Raw genomic sequence first — 18,160 nt, 5'->3', positions numbered from 1 at the left:
AGCAAAAATTACTCAAGAACCTGGCGGCAAAAGAAAGATCACCGATTCGAGTGAAATTGAGCAAGTTGACCTCATCCCATCACAAAATCAAAGGTCCTCTTCCCGTTCTTTTCGTCCGGGAAAGAAAAAGTGAAGAAAAAAAAGTCATTTTAGTGTATCTTAGGGGATAAGTTCTCTCCTGGCTTTTTGTTTGTCCTTTCACAATTTTTTTTTTCATTCAACACTTCAATCAATAGACTTAATAGCCCATCTGGTCTTTCTATCACACAATGGAATGCCAGGGGTATAAAAAACAAAGTCTCTTCTGTGAAACAATTTTTGCTTGAACAGTCTGACATCATTCTCATTCAAGAATCCCATTTGAATCCAATGAAAAATTTTTTCCTGCCTGGTTGCCATATTTATCGTCAAGAAAACTCTTCAAATAAAAGAGGTCTTCTCACTGCTATCAAGAAACACATTCCTTCAAAACTGTAATTCCAATATTGCAACGACGATTTTGAAGCTCTCATCATCTCAGTCTATTTTAATGACAAAATTATATATATTGCAAACTGTTACAGACCTCCTTCATCTTCCTTCTCCACTTCTTACCTCAATATCATGAAAGGAAAAATGGGAGGTTCTTTTATTCTGGCAGGTGACTTTAATGCTCACCATCCAGCCTGGATGTCTCGAGAAACTTCCTCCTCTGGCAATAAAATTTATGACTGGCTCAATCTGAATAATATTGCCCTCATTATTCCATCCAGCCCCACTTACTTCTCTGCTGAGAGAAATTCTTTTATTGACCTGTGTCTCTGTAGCCCTAATCTGTTTAGCAATATAACCTGGTCTACTGGGTCAGACCTTTATGGTAGTGACCACATTCCCGTTAAGATTTTTCTGGGTGGGATTAATTGCCCGCATCAACAGTCTCACTACTTCATCAATTGGAACAAATTCAGCACAGGCATAGCAAACACTAGATTTCCTGTGTTTAACTCCTTTAATCACTTATATAATTTTATCAAAGATCAATTTCACAATGCTCGAGTAATCTGTGACGCTACTAAAAATCAGCAGATGCCTTTAAACTCAGAGTGTGTGCAGACAACTCCTTGTTAAAAAAAGAAGTCCTTTAAGAGATATAGGCAGTCACCTACTGTCAGGAATTGGATTGAATACAAAAGAGCTCGTGCTACTTTCGACACAAATTTCGTTGTTTCAAATTTACGTTTTTTGACTCCCAACTCAGACAAAACAACAATCCAGTACATATCTACAAGATTTTGAGAAAATTCAAGTATATTGGTTCCCATACCTATGACTCGGCACATGCAGTCATTCTTTTCCAAGGGGGAACGCTCATTGACCCTCTGGAGCAAACAAAAGCGTTCATGTCCAGATTCCAATGCCTACAACTTCAATCTACAAGTTCTCAAGTCTCCAGCTGCTCTGGAGAATTTAACAGCCAGTTGGAAACGAAGTTTACCTTCAAGGAACTGCAATCAGCAATCAAAAGAGGTAAAGACTCTGCTCCAGGTCCAGACGATATCCCCAACAAAGCCATTCGACAACTTCCTCCAGATATCCTTCAATTCCTCCTCCAAAATCTCAACTCTCTTTGGATTACATCTTCTGTTCCCGAATCTTTTAAAGAAGGAAAAGTTATCTTCATCCTAAAAAAAGGGAAGCCTTCTACTGATATTAATTCATGCAGACCCATCACTGTGATCAATACCTTTACAAAACTGTTCGAACGAATCATTCTCTCTCGTCTTCAATGGATCTCTCTTCAGCACAACTTATTACCTCATAATATCTATGGATTTCGTCCTAATACAGGTACTGAAAGCTGTCGTAGAGATATAGTTGCCTGTATTTATACAAGTTTCTCGAAAGGCCACCAGGGCTATCTGTTTAGTTTGGAATACCGTAACTTTACAACATTGGTTTTGGTGCTGTATTTTGCAAGTGGCTCCATTCATATCTGTCTAATAGAAATCATCACATTCATTGGAGGGGCCATACGTCGCCAAGGTTTCATATTAGTAAAGGTCTGCTACAGGGTTCTAGCCTTTCGCCTTTCCTGTTTTCGGTTTTTACAATAGACCTGATCCCGTTAATTCCAAATTTTGTGAAACTTTTTGTATATGCAGATGACTTGATTTTATATGCCAGCTCTCCATTAGGATACCAAGCAGAGGTTTTTCTTCAGAAATCTATTAGCATTCTTAATTCTTGGGCACAAACTAATGGTCTTCAACTTTCATCTAGCAAATCTCAATTCTGCATTTTCTCCCGCAAAAAAACTAATCACCATCCTTCGTTTAAAATTCATAACTCTCAGATTCCTTACCACCCTTTCATCAAAATCCTGGGAATCTATTTCGACAAAACCTTGAACTGGAAGAAACAAATACTTCATCTCAAATCTACAGGAGCTTTCTCATCTCTGGATCCCATATACCATTCAGCCATTCGCTCTATTCTTGGTCTTCCCAGAAGCACCTCGGTCATTAAGATGAGATCCCTCCTTCAAATTCCATCATTGGAGAACATTATTCTAAACAGAACTTATATGGCTCTCGTCACCGCAGTTAGCTCACCATCTCAAAAATTTATTCTTCCTACTATGAATCGTTCTTCTGTCTTTGGAAATACTCCTCTTTGGAAAAATAGATGCACCAACTCATCTATTTTCTTAAATCTGCACTCATTTATCTCATTCATGTACAAGGTTCCTCCATGGTCTGTCAACAATGTCTTCATTCAAACTGATGTTTGGGAATTCCAAAAAACGCCTAAAAGTAACCTCTCTTCAATTCTTTTCAATGAATATTTTGAATCGGTGAACAACAACATCATTATTGCTACTGATGCCTCAAAAGCCAAATATACAACTCTTAGTGTTTTTTTCCCCCAGGCTAATGTCACGAAAACCTGTACTGCACATCCAAATGCATCTGTTTTCTCCGCTGAAGCTCTTGCAATTGCATATGGCCTCAACTGTCTCAACATCCAAGACAACCCAAGCATCACAATTTTTTCAGACTCAAAAGCAGTTCTCCTTGCCCTGAACAATATTAGCATCCACTCACATTCTGTCATCTTGTTGCTCTATAACTTTATTGCTCATATTTGTTCTCAGATAAACTCGTTAACTCTTGTATGGGTTCCAGGCCATGCCAACATCTCTCTGAATGAAACTATTGATAAAGCAGTCCATAATTTAGCCACCACTTCTGTTCCACTGACAACTCCAGCAGGTTTCTTCATTGAAGACTACAAAGTCAGAACCCGAGACATTCTCACATCAACTTCAAGTGGCTTGTCCATCTCAATTTTCTATTTTCCTCAATTTTGTTGATAAAATCTCCAGAAAGATGTCATCTCGAAAAATTGAAAACCTTCTTTACAAACTCATTTGCGAGCGAGCTCCGCTCAACAAGTACTTACACACTATTAAAAGACATAGAGACCCCTACTGTTTCTATTGTCCAATGGAAGAATCTGCTTATCACTTCCTTTTCCGGTGTCCTTTCTATCAAAATATTCGCAATTTTATCCTCATTGATCCTTTTTCAAAAAAATACATTTTAGAGTGGTCAGATCTGATTTTTCTTCCTCCCAACATTATTTCTTGTTTGGTCCAAAAATATATTTGGGCATCCCATCGTTTTGATTGATTTTTTTTTTCTGTTCTATCATGACTAAAATAGAGGGCCTCTAGCTTTAGAAGTGCTGCATCGTTGCCCTGTGCAGCTGAAGATATCCCACTCTTCCCTTCCCTTTATTTTGTTTTCCTCTGCTCTTAATTTCTGGGAGCAGTCGACAATGATTAATATTTTTTACCTTTTAATGTAGAAAATCTCTACCAGCTGCAGGGAGAGGGCCTTGCTGTAGCCAAAAACCCTGCTAAAACAAACCATTGATTGATTAATTGTTAATGTTTGGCAACTGTGGTGTCAGTTTTCTGGTTGTGCTCGTATGTTTCACGTTATTTCACGCTGTTTAAAATGGCCAGCTCTAAAAATCGTTGTTCTCTATCGCTAAGAGCAAAGATTCCGGAGAGTAAAAATTGATGTTATCGAATACAGTGAAAAACGTAAAAAATACGGGAGGACGCAGATATGTTCCATTTTAAAGCAAAGGGAACATTAGCAAGAAGAATGCCGAAAAAGAACGAAATCAGCAAGAAAAAAAAATTTCCGAAGACGGGGAAGAACTTGGTGCAGTGTGTTTCCCAAAGTGGGAAATATCGCCCCCGATGGACGACGGAATAATCCGAGGAGCGATATAAGCTACGGATTTAACATAGGAGAGCCTATGGGTTTCACTTTAGTTGGGGGCGATGAGAGAAAAAAAATTCTGAAGAAGGGGGGCGAATGAGAAGTTTGGGAAACTATGCCGTGTAGATGCAGTTGTGTACGATTGATTGGGTCGTATTCGTGCACGTCACGGAATTGTATTTAAGGAGTTATGCGGTGAATCTGCTGATGTCAATGATGTAGTGTGTGAAGAATGGAACAAAAAATTGACAAAAATTATCGAAGGATATTCAGCCAATGATATATACCAGGGGTGGCCAACAGCTGGCTCAGCGGGCCGCATGCAGTCGCTAGAAGGGAGTTGGAATATTCAGCAAAACCCACCAAATATCGAGTTGAGCAGTTTTTCTAAAAGATACTAATTTCTTTTGTAATTTTAATTTCGTATCTGTGCAATAATTATGTACTTTCATGCCTTTAAACCAGGCATCTTCAACCCGTTGCTCACGAGCACCGCGGTGCTCCCTGAAGTACCCAGAGAGCTCGATGCTCGTGTACAATTTCGTGCTCGCGAGCACTTGATTAACGTTCCAGTTGAACACTTAGGATCAATTGCATTCAAGGATTGAAATCATCGCCTTTTCATGCATTCATACGTAAAACTTGCCGTAAGGGTGCTCTTCTTTTGATGATGGGTACAAGCAGTGCTCGCAACTGTAAAAAGGTTGAAGACCTCCTCTGCTTTGAACGCATCTTACATTGTCAGATCTTCGTTCATTTGCAAACAAAGAACCATTTCAATCATTGTGTTAATTACCCCCGATTTCCGCATTGGCATTTGCCCAGGGCTCCACAAGGGTATCGGCCCAAAGTTTTATCACAGTATATATCATTTTACTCAAATTTTTATAAATTCAATTTTGCAAAATTTTTGAAAACCAAAGAATTTTCCCTAAATCACATTATAATATTTCCAAAGTGTCCATTATTAACAAACTCTATTGAAAATATCAATTTTAATATTATAACAATCAGTAATGAACTAATGCACCAGTGCCGTCTTAACGCATGGGTCCACCGAAAGACCAGACGCGCCTCCACGTTAATATTCGTGAGAACCTCTAACGTATTGGAGACGCATGGGACCACCCGAACACGGCCCGGCGGCCTCAAGAAAAAAGGGGAGCTCACAAAAATGCTAAGTGGTTGAAATTTTCGAGAATTTCCCAGGTGGGGCCTAATAAACATCACTTGGCCAGAGGGCGCATGATGCTCTTAAGACGGCCCTGAAATGCATCTATTCAAGTGAACGAGTGAGTATGAGCGAAACCGGCCTATCACTAGAGCTAGCTCGCTCTCACTGACTCACTCGCCAGGTCACTCAGTCAATCACTAGGTAGCTCATTCTACCACTCACTCACTGGGTCGCTCCCTCTGTCACTCAATCTCTAGGTTGTTCACTTACTCCCACTAGGTTACTTACTTCATTCGTCACTCACTCACAATGTCGCTCACTCCGTTATACACTAAATCACCTTGTTGCTCACTCAGTCGCTAATTAGGTCATTTACTATGTTATTCCTTCACTAGGTCGTTCAGTCTGTCACACGCTCTCAATCACCAGGTCACGCACTTAGGCACTAGGTCGCTCATTCTGTCAATCGCTCACTCACCAACATTAACCACTCTGGGCGGTATTCACCAACATGGTTTAAGCTAGTCACAATTAGATTTTGTTTGAGATCGACACAGATTGGTTAAATTCAGGTTCTTAACCAATCTATGTTGATCTCTTATCCAAAAATTGTGGTTACAGTTTAAACCATGTCGGTGAATATGGCCCTCTGTCACTCACTCACTAACTACTGTATCATTTACCGATTCACTCACTCGGCCATTCCTCGCTAACTGACTCGTGTAAAACTCGTATCGGTGAATTTTCCCAGCGGTAAATTTTCCGTTGATGAATTGTTGGTCAGTGAATTTTCTTAGCGGTGAACAGCCGCAGTGTTGCCACTGTTCTTGCACGGTAGTGAATTTTCCGTGAACCTCCCGCTTCGAGCCATGCCCTAATGAACTATAAAGTAAGGTGCGGCACTAGTTATAATTTCTCGAGAGTAAAGCTAGGGCCACACTCATGTCCAGCCTGGTCCAATAGTCATTCGCCAATATTTGCTTCCAATGTTTACCTCCCCTGCTGCAACAAAGCACCACGACATACTCTGTCTAGTGTCTATACACTAGCCCAGCCCAGCTTGGTCCAATGTTCCATGGCGATTATTTGCTTCCAGAACACACTGCGTGTTGTGACTGTTGGCGTTCTTCGACCAATATATGACCAGACAAATTGCAAGATGCGGCTCCTTTGACTTGAGGTCCGTTTACACGCGTCAAGTAGTTTGGTAATGAACTAAATTTTAAGTCATCAAGGACTTTAAAATGCATGCAGATGTTAAGGGTCGTTTAGACGCCGTTTAGTTCTTAAGTTGTTAAGTAGATAAACCGGAATATATTTTTTCGGTTAAGTAGGCCTTATGCGCATGGGCTAGTGGGCGCGGCCTCGTATTATGTAATGAGCATTGACTGCTTGACTACTGCGTTGGGACAGTTTTTTGAGCACTTGACGACTTAAAATTTTGTTTACTTCTAAATTATTTGACTTGTGCAAACAGGTCTTTAGGGGGAGGGGGGTTGAAAGGCCTTGATCGTTCTCTTCGACCAGCCCCCAACACATAAGCGGATGACCTCTTCAACGAAGGTAGCGGTAACCCCTCCCCCTTTTCCGCCTATGCTCCAACGTATGGTGATCATTGCCAATGGTGGAGCGACAGCTCTACTCACCCATGAGCAACCTTTGAAAGTATTGGGCCAGGCTGGACATGACATGAAAGTAGTCGTTTGAGCATGTAAACTAGCAGGGTGGTAAATACAGCCAGATGGGAGGGGGGATGGCTCTAAACATTACTCGCCTGAAAGCTAATGATGATCTTTAAACGGCCCTGGCTACCTACTAATCAGTAGACTTTACACCTAACCAAAGCATAAACACCAACTTACAAACGAAAAGAAAATGTGGATTCAAAATTACTCGTCTTTTATTCATAATTTTACCCTCCCACAGACAATTTCCCTCGACACAGGTCATCGTGGTCATCCACTTTCCCGTTCCTATCCCTGGATGTCATCATTATCATCATCATCCGTCGACAGCCGTAGGTAACCCACCTCGTACATCACGACCGCCTTGGAACCTTCTACATTGGCGTAGAGCGCTAAATTCCTGCTCATCATGGTCTCGACCGCCCTCCTCACGTGCGACGTCTCGAGTCTTTCGCTGCCAGCGAAGCTGGTGCTTTTGTGGACCAGGTCGAGGAAGAGGCGTTCCATTATCTCCGATACCGTCTTCTTAACCGCGGGAGATACCGGGTTCTCGGGATTCAGGGACCTGAAGACGTCGTCAACGGAGTCCAGGAACACGTTGGCGAGTTTCTTCGACGACTTACCCTTCTTCATCGAGCCGGTAAAACCTTCGTACCGAGGGGAAAAAAAATAAACGCTTTCTGGTGTTGGCTCGGCAGGTGTCGTCGTCGTAGGCGTCGTTTTATAACGCTGGTGCTCCCTTCTGTTAAACCGGACCAAACTTGATATATATCCTGTGTAGGATTTTTAAGAGTATTACCGCTATCGACCTAATGTAGTGTCTGAAACGGTAAACAGTGTTCTTGTATCATCCGACGCATTGTTTATAAATCTGAAAGCCTGCTGAGGTAGCGAACAATATATCGCAGCTGTTGGCGGTAGCACGAAACTACATTGAATAAAGGTATCTGCAAGAATCTAAACACGCAGGGCTGTCAAGCGTAGGCCATTTCTCATAAATTCCATAGCCCTTTCTGACCCTGGTGTCACAAATATGTGGGTTTCTTTTTCCTGACTGTAAAATTGTTATAATCACGACGTATGATTATATGACATACATTAAAAAGAAATGTTTAAAATGCACACATTTCGAGCAGCACAGTTGTTGATTGCCACAATAATCATTGTTGATTTCCGGGGTTCCTGCCTTTTAGACTCTGGAACATGTGCAGAAGCTTTGTCCGGTTGGAACAAAAAACTGTCCTAGAGTAATGTGAGAAGTGCCTAAAAATTAAAATATAAATTCTGCTGAAACTGTCTTGATATGCCTGTATTTCCAAAATATGGCTCTGTCACTGCATAGGCCATAATGTTTAAAACCATCGAGCTCATCTAAATTGCTTCTCACCACCGAAAAATATATGCTGTTTGGGCCAAATACAATCGCTGTATTGTGGAGGGAGGTTGTACTACATCCAGGGTTGTTTTAAGTGTTTTAAGAGCATCATGGGCCGCCGAGTCAAGTGATTTTTCTGAGGCCCTATCAGACAAATTCTCGAAAATTTCAACCAGATCCCATTTTTGTGAGGCTCCAGAGTGGGCCCATGCATTAAGACGGTTACTGACTACATTGGTTTTTGCATACAAAGGCATTTTTTTTTATCACATTAGGCACAATTTATACATGTGCAAGGCAAGTTGTGTTTCTTCTAAATAACACAGAGCTTTTTTTCACATAAAAACTGTGAATAATTGTCTTTTTCTGACGAGAGAAAGATGCCTTCTTGCGCACATTTTCAGTCCATAATTCTCAAGTCCATTTATGAAACTGCAACTAACAATCTTTTACATAGGCGGAGAGACTTGGAAGTCTGGGGGGGGGGCACGGTCATTATTGCTGGGGGAGGCATGATGATGATGATATCAATTCATCTATATATATATATGCATTAGATGAGTCGACTTCCCCTTTGATGCTGGGGGGGGGGGGGGAATGCCCTCCACCCCCCGTATCTCCGCCCATGTTCTTTTAATTCTTTTCGAAATTTCATGACTAGGCATTGCGGTTTCTCTGCGTGTCCGGAAAATTCACCGCCAGCAATTCACCGCCGGAAAATTCACCACTAGGAAAATTCACCGCTAGGAAAATTCACCGCCGGAAAATTCATCGCCGAAAAATTCACCAACTAACAATTCACCGACAACAGTTCGATGCGAGTCAGTTAGCGTGGGAGTGAGCGATTGAGTTACTGAGTCAGTGAGAGAGGAGTGAGTGAGTGACCTAATGAGTATGTGAGTGAGAGACCTAGTAATTGAGTGAGTGAGTGATCTAGTGAGCATGTGAGTGAGTGAGTGATCTAGTGAGAGTGTTTAGTGAGTGGCGTAGTAAATGAATGAGTGATTAAGTGATGGAGCAAGTGACCAGTGATTAGGTGATTGATTGAGATAATGTAATTGTTGGCGGTGAATTTTCCGTAAACCGTTTCTCTGAGAGGATTTATATTTTGCCTTTTCAGTGTCCAATAAATATGTTGTTTTTGGCCATCTACACACTTTCAGGGAAAAAAAAATTGATTTCACGGGGCATCACTGATCCAAACAGTCTCGGCTGTTACGACAACATGAGAAAAATGAATTTCTTTCCCCCGACCGACGTCCAAAAGAAAACGCCCGCGCATGTCTTTATACTTTCTTCCATGTTTTGACCGTCACTATAATTTAAACAATATTTTTCCGGACATCAATGCAGCACTGATCAAAATTATTTCACCGGAAAATGTTTAGTTCCACTTGTAATTATCGCTCTAAAATTTTCATATACAGTCGACGCTGCTTATTAAAATCAAGGATAATGTAATCATTCGGGTGGTGTTATCACGTTTTTTCCAAGAACGGAACGGACTAATATCATAACATGGGAAAATTTTCGTTCATAGTTTCCCCAGACTTCGGATAATGTTATCTTTTTATCGCATTCTAACGTCAAGGTTCAGCCAAACTTATTGGTTTTTTTCCCCAGTAAGTTATCGTTATCAGGCTGCAAGACAATGTAGGAGACTAAAAGGTGTTCTCTCCCCCTCCTGTTGACAAAAGCATTTCTGTACTTTATGTCGTAATCAATTCGTGGCATTCGCTGCGATTCATGTACATGTGAAACTGCTTTTGCAATGGCATTACATTCTTATGGTGAAGGCAGATGTACATGAAAGAAAATCGTTACATCTACATATATAAAATTGATTTTCTGTCTGTGTCTGCATGCTCTCTATACAAATCTACAATTTTAGATCAATCGTCGCAAAATTTTGCATATATATCAAATGTGACTCGACTTGAACGATAGGCTACTTTAAAAATTTGTCAGACTTGGGCAAGTGCCCGAAATTGGCGAAACACTATCGGGCAACAATGGTTTCAGGACCTCAACAATCTCTCTAGGAGGTGCTGGTATATGCCTTTACAATAGTTTGTAATTTTTTCAACGCTGTCAGTATATGTATAATATTTATGCCTTTATATTGGTTTGCCACATTTTCAATACTCCCAGTAATGAGTTTTTGAATGACGTCATAATCATCAGCATCGCTTTGAGGGTCAGGAAAAGGGTGATCCTCATAGAAATCAGTGTTAAAATTGCCGATTTTAATGTAGAAATGCGGAAATTTGGTGGGGGTTTTCTGTCGCATCAATAATTTAAAAAATTGTATAGAATTCTCGATTTTTGAAATATTGAGTTCGCTTAGAGATACTATACGATGCCCAGGAGAATAAATATGAAGTAATTAGCCGGACCTACTTTGAGTTGGATATTCATGCAATAACATTGATTTCAACTTTTTATTTATATCTTCTCAAGCATGAAAATTAATGTCTCCGTATTGTCTTTTAATATTCAACTACATAAATTCATATAGTTTAGGATGTTTTAAAATTAATTATGGGCCCGTAAAGTACATCGAAAAAATTCCACAGCTTTAATTAAGCTGAAGCAGAAACAGGCAGAAATGGATAACTTGAAGTTCGGGGGTGGGGGGGATTGAAATACCTAGCACCCTTTAAAAAAAGAAAATATATATTTATTTATTTTTACGTTTCTTTAAATCTGGATTTGTTTCTTTCATGAAGTCGCGCAGGAAGTCGCCATATTGGTGAACTTAGACACGGTCTGTATGTCCCTCAAAGAAAGAGGGAGATATCACGTGATCCAAAAAAGCCTCATTGAAGAAAACCCGGGCAACACCGGGTATTAATAGCTAGTGTGATAAAAAATTAGTTCCATTTTAAGCCTCACAATAAGCTAAATAACAAAAATGCAGGATTTTAGCTCAAAGGAAAGAAAAAAATTTCCCATTTTAGAGTAGAATAAAAATAAAAATAAACAATTTTTTTTACTTTGAACATTTTGCAACCAATTATGTGGGAAAAGGAACAGTTGTTCCGTTTTACCAATACCCATTTACCATAAGTCCCGTTCGACCAAATAGAATTTATGGTCGCCGTACTTGCAAACGAGACTTCTTTAAGATATAGTTACATCGAGCTTATATTACTGGAGGGAGCATCCAGCCGCCGCGACGTCGTCTACATCTAATGCAAGGATACCACGTGATCCGGTGAAAACAAACACGATCTCCCATAGAGATCAATGTTAAAAAATAGCATTAATGAAGTGATAATTCCAAAATTAATTAAAGTAAAAGATAGTTCCAAAATTAATGAAAGAAATAATTCCAGCATTAGTAAAAGAAATAATATCAGCATTAATGAAATATAATTTCAGAAATAATGAAAGAAACAAATCCAGAATTGATTAAAGCAATTACTCCAGAAGTAATGAATAAAGAAATAATTCCATAATTAATTTCAAAACATCCTAAACTATATGGATTGATGCAATTGGATAATATAAGACAATACGGAGACATTAATTTTTATTTTCATGCTTGAGATATAAATAAAAAGCTGTCATTGCATGGATATCAACCTCAAAAGTGGGTCTGGCTCATTATTTTATATTTAATTTTCTGGGCTTCGTATCTCTAACCGAACTCAATACTTCGAAAATCGAGAATTCAATTCAATTTTTAAAATTATTGATGCGGCGGAAAACCTTACTAAATTTCTGCAATTCTATGTTAAAATCGGCAATTTTAACATTGATCTCTATGGGAGATCGTGTTTGTTTTCACCGGATCACGTGGTCTTCCGACGAAAGATGTTGGGGGACACCGTTCTCAGCACTGCCAAGGCGGAGACCGCTGACGTCATGCTCCCCCCAGTAATATAAGCTCGATGTATAGTTACCATTCGGCTATTGTTATCAGAAATGTTCTGATGTGATCACATTAAGCAGTGTGTACTGTATTTACATTCACAGGTTTTTGAGATATGATGATTTTTCTGTTGTCCTTAAACTTTCTTCGACCACCTTGTCAGTGGTCATTCACGAATGTGGATTATGATTGATAGAAACTGAGAGAACTTTTGGGAATGAATCTGTCTTTTAATTTTCCACTCTATATATATCATTATATATATATATAATAACTTTGTGCAATAAATATATCACATACATCCATACCATTCATTTCCTTTCATTCTGACCACACTTTTAATAATAATCTGAGCATCATCACAGAGGGAAAAAAACTACTTGCTGTACAATCAGTAATAATATCAATGATATTCTTGCCCTAAATAAATTCGCCTTTTCCAAAAAAAGCATTACGAAAGGGTAATTAAAATTATTCTGAACAATTTAGTCTCGAACCTACATAACACTTTGTAATTACAAAACCATTATATACTTTCATTTTGCAGATAAATACATGTATATCTATTTACATACACACAAACACACGAACACTTTCGATTAGACTAATCTCAACATGTGTTTAAAAAATAATAATTAAATATTCAGCGCAGCTGGTGACATCGATGCATGTTGTTGCACAAAGCCCTCATAGACTAACATTTAAAAAAAAGAAAAGAAGACAGATTGGAATAAAACAATGCAACATCGAAATAAATGGTATATAAAAAAATTGTCAATATAAAAATCAAAAAAAGGTGTGAAAAAGCTATTTTTACATTGAGACGAATATAATATGTTATATTACAGAACGATATAATACAGAAAGAATCTCCGTTATGATTGCTTTTATTTACTGCTCAACACTGATTTTATTGCCAAAGATATTTTAGAGTAATTTGGGGGGGGGGGGCTGATTCCGAATCTGGCATTGTTTTTGTCAGATTGGTTTTAGTTTTTGAAATAAATTGAAAATAAAATTTCAACAGTAATACATAAGCAGCGCACAAACATACCAAAGATAATCAGTACTAATAATACTAAGTCTGGGCTGGACAAATCACAAAAAAAATCTAGGTACCAACAGAAATTTTACCTGAAGAAAAAGGCCCAAAATAACGCTTCTTTTGACTTTCTCAAGACAGGATAGCCCTCTTTCATGTTGGCAGATATGGTGATATAAATTCCAAACATTTCATGCTGCGCTCAGCCTGCAATTTAGTAACTATACAAAGAGCAAATTTTAGGCGATAATACCAATTTCTTAGTCTCCATGGCGACCTGGTGCCTGGGATTTGTCCAGCTCTGTACTAAGCAATGCCTATTTTTAAATTGATAAATGCACATCTTCAAAAATACATGATACAATAGGCAGGCTATACATGTGCCACATGAAATCTGTACGACACATAAGTTGAGAATACAATTAAAACAGTTTAAGGTAAACTGAGGTAAGTGGAACCACTTTTTTTTCAGTGGTTCAAGTTCAACCAAGCACCTACGTTGGAGAGGATAGAACCTGTTTATTTGGTGGTTGTTTTCGAAGTAACAACCCTGTGCAGTTATGCATTTTTGTCATTGTTCGTACAAAGATGTGAATGCGAATTGCAAGCTTATTTTTGTTACATCCTACAGCATCTTCATTGCTGCTCGTTGCACTTCTTCACAACCTAAGAATCATTACCCTTAAAAAAATTCTTTAACCAAGGAAAAAGTCACTTGGGGCAAGATCAGGGGAATAAGCTGTTGTATAAGTATCGGAATGTGATGTTTTGATAGGTAACCTGACACCAGAGGGACCTGTGAGATGGCTCATTAATCATGACGGAGCATCCATGACTTATCCTTTCAAAGATCTGATCGCTCGCATCTCATCAAATCATGCAGACATTTAAAGACTCACAGGTCCCTCCTAGTGTCAGATGATCTATCAAAACATCACGTTCTGATACTTCCACAACCGGCTTATTTCCCCTATCTTGCCCCATGTGAGTGTCCCCTTTTTCTTCGGATGAAGAATTTGCTTAAGAAGCAATGACTCTCATGTTGTGAAGAAGTGCAACGAGCAGTGATGAAGACATTGTAGGAGGTGAGAAAAAATAGTTTGCAATCTGCTTTTACAGCTCTGTCTGAGCAAATGCAAAAATGCATAATTGCACAGGGCAGTTACTTTGAAGCAAACAATAAATAAACAGCTTCTACCTGTATTAATTCTTCCATAATAAAATAAGTTTCACAACTTTCTGAACATAGTAGTAGATCCCTGATGTCTGATGATATGAATGTAACAATATAATTAGTAAAATGGGTAAAATAATTTACGGATTACAAGTAAAATTTCAACTCAAAAATTAATGGTTGCAGCCTACTTTGAAATGTTGAGAATATGCATTATCTCAAAAACTAGAACCAATTCGGCAAAACCCACACCAGTTTCGACACCTGCAGTCCGAAAATACCCTAAAACCGTTAACATTTCTTTGGCAACTTGAAAAAAAAAATTGTTGAACAGTGTATTCGATGACATAATCAAATGTGAAAAATAATAATCATAGTTTGACAAAATCATAGACATGTCGCAAACATGAACATGATAGAAAAACACAATAAATGGATCTAAATATCATTGACTAGCATATATTTTGCAACTTTCCATAATGAAAGTTTTATGACGGTCAGTGTTAATATACAATTTAATTATGAAATATATCTATTTAGTATTGGGACTGATTGCACGGCACCATAATAAATCATGAGTCTCTTACCGATGTAATTGATATTGGTTTAATGATAACAACATCCATATGTAATACGTTCTGTTATTTTTACAAACCAAGATTAAGTAACATGTTGGTTTCCTTCCGGAATCAATTGTTTACTTAATTTCTTATGACCAGTTGGTTTCAAATATATTGTCATAAAATTATATGATATGTTGCGAATGATATACAGAAATTTGATTGCCGTATCTATGATAAGAAATTGTCGGGATATAGAGTTTTGGGAAGATATGCGCTCATGATGGTCAGCCATTGATATCGAAGAGGAAGCATTTTGTATCAAAAGTGACAATATCAAACGGTTAGAATTAAAAAACCATAATAGCATTGTAGAAAATGTGTATCAAATAATCTCTCCTAAGAAAACATATTCTTTGATATTCTGAATCTGATATGTAGGCCTACATCAGAATCCGTCTCAAGGCAGCGATGTTGAGATTCACGTAATTTAGTTTTTAAATAAGCATTGTATTTTTCAATTTCGTCTCTTTCTTTTAGGTTATAACTAGAGATACGTAAATTTCGCAAGTATTAAATCAAAATTTTGCAAAAAAAGAAATTTTCCGAATCGAGAATTTAGCATTCACTCACAAAAAAAAAAAAAAAAATATATATATATATATAATAATAATAATATGCAATAAAAATTATTTTTCCAAATAAAAATTGCATTTATCTGCAAAAATATTTAAGAAAAAAATTGCATTCATTAACAAGAACGAACTAAACCAGGGGTTTTTGACCTATGGGTTATGACTCAAGCTTGGTTTGCTAGAGCTCCTGCGACGGGTCACCAGAATCCTCTTTCATAAATCCAAGATTAATAGAAAAAAAAATTGTTAATTAATGGAAAAGGATTCGAGAATTGGTGGAAAATAACTCATGAATTCACAGAAAAAAAAAACTCAAGAACTGATGAAAAGTAATTATAAAATTAATGAAAGATAATTGAAAATTAAAGAGAGTATATATATAATTCTTCCAGAATTTTTTTTTTTAATGAAAATTCAGAATTTAAGAAAGAAATAATTTCAGAACTATTAAAGGCTTTCAATAACTTGGGCTTCCCTGGTTTGATTCTGGGCTAAAGCCCTGTTCGCCCACCTGTTGAGACACCACAGACTCGTTTTTACTAAGTTCGAAAACTAAACATTTCGTTTATCAAAAATATCTAACAATAAATTTTTAAAGTAAAAGTAGCAGATGGGCCATGAAGTGGATCATGCTGTTGATTTTGGGTTGTGGATGAAAAATCCCCCCCCCCCTGGACTAAACTAACGACATAATTTTTTTTAAAGCTTAATTACAAGGTCAAGAGTTAAAAGTATTGTACTTAGTTTACAGTTCTAGAATTTAAATGATCAATATTAATACCTATTTTGCTTCAAAAGGTGTAAATTATCAAGATTTCATAGAAAAATTGCCAAAATAAAATTTTCACATTTATTCATCCAAAATGGCAAATTTTGCATTCATTGCATCTATTTCATAAATACGGAAATTATGTATCCCTAGTTATAATCAAATAAACACATTTCTATGATTTCAGTAACTTTCACAAACGTCACCTACAACCAGTAATTTTGAAGCATTGATCCTTTAAAAATGTATTATCATTCTCTGAGATGCATATCTCTCGAAAAATTGCCAACTCAAAATTAGATGTATTGCACATACTGATTGAACCAATTCCTTAATACATAAAATATTCAGATGTATAAAATTAATAAAATATACAATACATAATAAAAAACATTGTTTATTAAAATTATGATCAATACATAATCGGAGCATCTTATGATAATGAATTTCCTTGTAAGCGATGCATTAGGATATTTTAGAACAGTGATTCTCAAATGTTTGGCATCTGCAGTTCCCTTTTCGTAAGGACCATTTAAAAGGGCCTACTTTGACCTAGCCGATATTTACTTCTGGCTCCCTTACTATCATTTACCCGATTTTCCTTTCCCCTAATGGCCATGCATTTATGAAGCTTGTGATTTATAGATCACATAAATGATTTATCACTATTATTATTTATATCCCAAAAGCAGAGCTAACGATTATTATGATTTTTAATGAATATACACTTCCATTTCATTATTATGAATGAATAACGTCAAAATCGAACAGATGATTTTAATTTACGCACACTGTTAGCGAGAAATAAGTTTTCCCACTTTAGAGAGCTCTGGTGTGCGTTCTACGTTCTAATACTTCAAATGAGACAGAATTTGAACTACCGACAGTTCAAATGATATGCTTATCATTTATCAAATAAAAAGTAGTACAAAAATCCATCGTTAGGTGGCGCTGTAGCACAAATATGAATGTTTTATATGCAGCATTTAAAACTGCTCAATATATTTCCCCTCATTTTGAACAATGTGCTCTAATCGCACAGGACAGCATTCAGCACCATGTTGTGGATATTTCGGCAGACTATGTTCAGCTGTGGAAAATATGGTTTTGCGATTGGAGCACATTTTTCAAAATGAAGGGGACATATTGAGAGTTTTTAGTGCTACATATTGAACATTTAAATGTGTAAGCATAATCAATATTTATTTATATGTGTGCTCCAGAGCCACCTATCGACATATTTTTGTATGATTTTTATTTAATAAACGGCAAGTGCATCATTTGAACTACTTATAGTTCAAATTTTGTCTCATTTAAAGCAGTAGAACGCACACCAGAGCCCCTATATATAGCCAAGTGGCAAAGTTTATTGGTTACCCGCTAGTGCCACCAACCAAGATTTTGTTAACAGCCTGTTATTATTATTTTTTTTGTTATTTAATAAATTTCTGGATGCACCCATCCTTCGGAAACACTTCAATATCTATTAGAGATGCAAGGGGGGGGGGGGTGTCTGGGGTCCTTTAATATTTAATAGTCATAAATCTACGAGGCCCTCGCAACACTAATAGCTATTCAAATAATCAGGTAAAGTC

General features: G+C 37.5%; 1 protein-coding gene across 1 annotated transcript in view; it reads right to left on the bottom strand.

Annotated features, from left to right (window-relative positions):
- Positions 1-12,602: 12,602 nt before the first annotated feature.
- Positions 12,603-18,160, bottom strand: part of Graf (GTPase regulator associated with FAK) — a 168,637-nt gene continuing 163,079 nt past the window's right edge. Inside the window, exon 26 of the mRNA XM_089240022.1 lies at positions 12,603-13,079. The gene's annotated coding sequence lies outside the window, so the exon portion shown is untranslated. The remainder of the gene's footprint in view (positions 13,080-18,160) is intronic.

This window comes from Pholcus phalangioides, unplaced genomic scaffold (assembly GCF_987345545.1).
Source record: "Pholcus phalangioides strain wild (caught in Gottingen) unplaced genomic scaffold, Ppha-v1.0 ptg000012l_1, whole genome shotgun sequence".
NCBI lineage: Eukaryota > Metazoa > Arthropoda > Arachnida > Araneae > Pholcidae > Pholcus > Pholcus phalangioides.
Note: the sequence above shows the minus strand (reverse complement) of the source record. Positions and strands in the feature narration are given on the sequence as shown.